The sequence below is a fragment of the Acomys russatus genome, chromosome 10 (genome assembly GCF_903995435.1).
Source record: "Acomys russatus chromosome 10, mAcoRus1.1, whole genome shotgun sequence".
Taxonomy (NCBI): domain Eukaryota; kingdom Metazoa; phylum Chordata; class Mammalia; order Rodentia; family Muridae; genus Acomys; species Acomys russatus.
In genome coordinates, this window is record NC_067146.1 from 36,864,485 (window position 1) to 36,870,484 (window position 6,000).

A 6,000-nucleotide genomic window follows, 5' to 3' on the forward strand; every position below is an offset into this window, starting at 1 on the left:
CCCCAGAAAAGCAGAGCACCCATTCCCACCCACCCCAGATCATCAAGATACACCAGGATTGTACGTCTCCTCTTCCCATGGCCTGGCAAGGTAGTCCTGCCAGAGGGGAATGATAAAAAATCTGGCATCAGAGTCCATATCAGAGACAGCCCGCGCTTCCCTTACTAGAGGACCCACATGAAGCCTGAGCTGCCCATTGCCTACATCTGTGTAGGGGGCCTAGGTCCAGTCCATGCATGATCCTTGGTTGGTGCTTCAGTTTCACCAAGTCACTCTGGGCCCTGGATAGTTGGCTCTGATGGTTTTCTTGTAGAGTTCTTGTGCCCTCTAAATTCTTTTCTCCTTCCCTCCACCCTATGCATTGCTCAGTGTTTGGCTGTGAGTCTCAACATCTGTTTTGAACCACTGCTAATAGTGTCAGGGGTTGGCTCTCTCTCATGGGGTGAGCTTTGGGTTGGTCCAGGCATTGGTTGGACATTCCCTCAATCTCTGCTCTATCTTATCCCTACACATCTTGTAGACAGGGTACATTTTGAGTTGACATTTTTGTGGGTGGGTTGGTGTTCCCCTCCCTCTACTAAGAGTCTTGTCTAGTTAGAGGGTGTCCTCTTCTGAAACCATGGCCCCTGCTACTAGGAGTCTGCTAGAGTCCCCCTCATATTCTCCCAGGAGCCTACCCTGACTTAGCCCTGCAGCTTGTCACAATGATGCTTCCTCCCACAGATTCTCTTTTCTCTGCAGGCCTTTTGTCCTCCCTCCTTCATTTCCCTGCTATCCCCAGGTCAGATCTCCACCCTCATAGCTCTCTGCACTCCCTCTCCTAACTTGTTCCCTCTCTTCAAACACTACTTCTGTGTTTTCTGTTTCCCATTTTGAGTGATATTTGAGCATCTTCCCTTGGATCCTCCTTGCTACTTCTCTTCTTTGGGTATGTGAATTGTAGTGTGTTTATCCTGTATTAGATGGATAAAGTCCACTTTTAAGTATATACCATGTGTGTCTTTCTGTGTCTGGGTTACCTCAGTCAGGATGATCTTTTCTAGCTTGATCCATTTGCCTGCCAATTTCATGTATTCCATTGTGTAAATGTACTACAGTTTCTTTATCCATTCTTAGGCTGAGGGGTAGTTAGGTTCTGGCTATTGTGAGTAAAGCCACTATGAACATAGTTGAGCAAATGTCCTTGTTGTATGGTGAAGTATCTTTTGGGTATATGCCAAGGAGTGGGATAGCTGGGTCTTGAGGTAGAACTATTCCCAATTTTCTGAGAAAGTGCTAGGTTGATATCCAAAGTAGTTGTACAAATTTACACTCCCACAAGCAATGGAGGAATGTTCCTCTTTCTCCACATCCTTGTCAACATGTTGTGTCACTTGAATCTTTGATCTTAGCCATTGTGATGGGTGTAAGAGGGAATCTCAAAGTCATTTGATTTGCATTTCTCTGATGACTAGGATGTTGGGCATTTCTTTGTGTGCTTCTTGGTCATTTGAGATTCCTCTTTTGAGAATTCTCTGTTAACTCTGTCCTCCTTTTTTTTTTTTTTTTAGAATTTGAGTTATTTTGTTTGTTGGTGTTTAATGTTTTGAGTCCTTTATATATTTTGGATATTAGCCCTTTATCAGGTGTAAGATTGGTGAAGATCTTTCTTCAATCTGTAGACTATCATTTTGTTCTGTTGACAGTGTCCTTTGCTTTATGGAAACTTTTCAAATTCAGGAGGTCCCATTTTTAATTGTTGACCTTAGAGCCTGAGCTATTTGTTCCATTCAGGAAATTGTCTCATGTGCCAATGAGTTCAAGACTCTTCCCCACTTTCTGTTCTAATAGATTTAGTGTATTTAGTGTTATGTTGAGGTTTTGGTCCATTTGGACTTGAGTTCTGTGCAGGGTGATAAATATGGATCTACTTGCATTTTTCTACATGTAGACATCTAGTTAGACCATCACCATTTGTTGAAGATGTTTTCTTTTTTCCATTGTATGGTTTTCCTCTTTTGTCAAAAATCAAGTGTCCATAGGTGTGTGGGTTTATTTCTGGGTATTTGGTTCAATTCCATTGATCAGTCAGTTTATTTCTATGTCAGTACTATGCAGTGTTTTTATTATTATTATTGCTCTTTAGTATAGCTAAAAGTCAGAGATGGAGATATGTCTAAAAGTTCTATTGTTGTATAGGATTGTTTTTAGCTATTCTTGTTTTTGTTTTGTTTTGTTTTATATGAGGTTTAGAATTTCTTTTTCAAGGTCTCTAAACAATTGCATTGGTATTTTGATGGAGATTAAATTGAATCTGTAGATTGCTTTTGGTAAGATGGTAATTTTTACTATGTTGATCCTACTGATCCATGAACATGGGAGATCTTTCCATCTTCTGATATTGTCTTCAATTTATTCAGAGAATTGAAGTTCTTGTCATACAGGTCTTTCACTTGCTTGGTTAGAGTTACAAGATACTTTATATTATTTGTGGCTATTGTGAAGAGTATAGTTTCCCTTATTTCTTTCTCAACCTGTTTGTTATTTGTTTGTTTGTTTTTTTCATAATGATTTTGGGTTTTAATTTTGTTTTATTGTGTCTGACAAGAAAGTTGTCTGATGGCTTCTCATTTATGTTATTTTATTTATTTATTTATTTTTGCAATGAGATAATTTGTTTTATGAGAATATTTAAAAATAAAATATTATCATCATAGTAAAGACAAAAAGATATTTAAGGTGATAAAGTTTGTTTGTTTTTTTTTTTTTTTAAGAGAGGGGAGAAATTAGGGCAAAGTCAGTTCAGATGGAAGGCCATGCCCCTCATGAGAGAATGGCCTGCCGGATGCTGGCTTCCTGCTGATGTGTTTGAAGATCTTGGACTTCTCCACTTTCTTTGTTTTCTGGTAGCTGAATCCACCTTCGCCTCCTCTCTTTTTAAGTTTGCCATCGTGGCTGCTCATGGTCTGATCAAGGAAAGGAGGAGGGACCTTAAAACCAAAAGACAGAGAGATCCGAGGCAAATGCAGGTGGTTCATGTTCAATATCGGCTTGAGACAGTGGGAGTCATACGCTCAGATGGGACTTGCATGCTTCCTGGGCAGACTTGTGGAGGAAGTAGTTCCTTCGGCTCAGCTTTTCCAGCTGAGACTGAATATCTGAAACTTTAGAACAGGAAAAGTCAGATTGATTCCATGGAACCTTGGATTGCTTCAAGTAACAAAACAACCCCTGCTCCTCAGGGTGCAGAATGAGCAGGCCATGCCCTCTTCCATTCAGCCCCCTGGCCATTCCACTCACACGATGACTGTATTCCTTGGGGTCATCAGGAGGGTTGTACTGAACAATCCGGTCCACTTCCAGGATGTCCAGCCCTCTGGCTGCCACATCTGTGCACAGTGGTATTCCCGAATCTGCGTTGCAGAATCGAAGAACGTGGTTGTTCACTTATTTTGCTTTCAGTTTCCATGGATGGCCAAGACAGGCTGGTTGATGTGATTCAGTAGCTCATAGTGGTATTTCACAGACATACACGATGGAAAAAAGGCCATCACTTTCTTCTTCCGGTTTTTTTTAAGGAATGTGAAAAGCAGAAGGAACCTTTTCCCAGAGGGACAGACGACATATCCCTGCTCAAGGCCATCCACTGTGGCATCCTCTTTGTTGACATCAACACCCACATACAATGGCTCTGTTTTCAGAGAAATTCTTGCCAAGTCTTCAATTTTTTGAGTTTGTGCGGCAGAAAAGATCATGGTTTGCCCGCGTGCTGGCAAAAGGTTTAATAATTTGCTTTAATTCGTCTTCAAACTCAGCATCCAAGATACGGTCAGCCTCATTAATAACCAGACGCTGTAGGTTCTTGTACATAAACCCTGGAGTACTCTGCATGTGGTCCAGCAGTTGGCCTGGGGTGGCCACGGTGATGTTGATCCCACTGATGAGCTTCTGAGATTCAGCAGACCTGCTACAGCTGCCCATGATCAGCCCATATGTGTGAACGTGGTGCGTCATCAGTTCCTTAAGAACTCAAATGTCTGCATGGTCAGCTCTCTGGTAGGAGAGAGAATCAAGACTCCTGTTCTATACCTGGGCATGAACTTCAACTTGACAATGAGGTTGACCACAGGGATGAGGAAGGCGAAGGTCTTGCTGCTGCCTCTTTTTGCAGCTGCCAGGAGATCCCTCTGCCTTCCAGATGTGACCCGATACTTTTTTAAAATTTTATTTTATTAATTTATTCATATTACATCTCAATTGTTAGCCCATCCCTTGTATCCTTCCATTTCTCCCTCCCCCCCCATTTTCCCCTTACTCCCTTCCCCTATGACTGTGACTGAGGGGTACTTCCTCCCCCTTTATATGCTCATAGGGTATCAAGTCTCTTCTTGGCAGCCTGCTATCCTTCCTCTGAGTGCCACCAGATCTCCCCATCCAGGGGACGTGGTCAAATATGGGGCACCAGAGTTCATGTGAAAGTCAGCCCCCACTCTCCACTCAACTGTGGAGAATGTCCTGTCCATTGGCTAGATCTGTGTAGGGGTTTGAAGTTTACTGTATGTATTGTCCTTGGCTGGTGCCATAGTTTGAGCAGGACCCCTGGACCCAGATCTGCCCATCATAATGTTCTTCTTGTAGGTTTCTAGGACCCTCTGGATCTTTCTACTTTGCCATTCTCCCATGCTTCTCTCATCTAGAGTCCCAGTAAGATGTCCTCCCCTCTGTCCCAGTTTCCTGGTAAGTGAAGACTTTCATGGGACATGCCCCTTGGGCTACACTTATATCTGTACACATTGGGGGTGATCTTTTAACTTTTTCATTTTCCACTGTCTCTTCAGGAATGCCGTCACTCTGTGCTTCTGTGGAGCCCGCATTCACAGAACGCTTCAGGGCTTTTTTTGACTTTCCCAACTTTTACTGTCTCTTCAGGCACATCTCCATTTTGAGGTTGTGACAGGCTTGTGTCTCCCGCGTCTTGAAGCTGGCGCAGCCTGGCATTCTGCTTCTTGATCTTCTTGCACAGAAGTTTCATCTGCAAGTGAGAGGTTGCCGGGCTGCACAGGTGCTCTGCACCTAGGTAACTCATGTAAAAGCAAGCATTTGACTGGGACTTCTTACAGTTTCAGAGGTTTAGTTCACTTTCATCATGGTGGGGAGTATGATGGTACAACATGGTGCTGGAGCAGTAGCTAAGAGCTACATCCTGATCTTGAGAGAGAGAGAGAGAGAGAGAGAGAGAGAGAGAGAGAGAGAGAGAGAGAGAGAGAGCGCTCACTTGGCATTAGCTTTTGAAATGTTAAAGTCCATCCCAGTGACACATTTCCTCCAAGAAGGCCACAGCTTCCTGATTTTCTAATTCTTCTTAAACAGTGTGTCTCCTTGGTGACTAGGCATTCAAATACATGAGCCTGTAGTGGCCATTTTTACTCAGACCACCACAGTCCACTCCCTAGTCCCCATAGGCCTGTAGCCGTAGCATAATGCAAAACGCATTCAGTCCAACTTCAAAAGTCCCCTACAGTCTATCACAGTCGCTACACCGTTTAAAAGTCAAACGTTTCTTCAGAGACTGGTGATCTCTTAAGTATAACCTCCTGCAAAATCGAAACGAAAAAGCAGATCATTTACTTCCAATATTATAATGACATCAAATACACATTACCATTCGAAAAGGGAGGAGAGGGCACACAGTGAGGAAATGCTGGACCAAAGCAAATCTTAAGCCCAGCAGCACAGATTCCGCACTCTGCATCTCCATCTGATGCCAAAATGCTCTTCAAATCTCTAACTCCTTTCAGCTCTATTGACTGTAACAGGATCCCTTTTCTTGATCTGGTTCCACACCCAGTCTGTAGCCCTTCTTGGCAGCTATCCCATGACTCTGGCACCTCCAATTTCTTGGGGTCTCCAACCCAATCCAGACTTCATCTTTACAACCTCACACAATAGCCTCTCATTCACAAAATAAGCAAAGTTGAACTTTCTGAGTGTGGCTTTCAAATCCCAGACTACTTTTTACTA

General features: G+C 43.0%; 1 pseudogene; it reads right to left on the reverse strand.

The window, feature by feature from the left end:
• Positions 1-2,765: 2,765 nt before the first annotated feature.
• Positions 2,766-5,731, reverse strand: LOC127194129 (ATP-dependent RNA helicase DDX18-like; annotated as a pseudogene).
• Between the last annotated feature and the right edge of the window lie 269 nt (positions 5,732-6,000).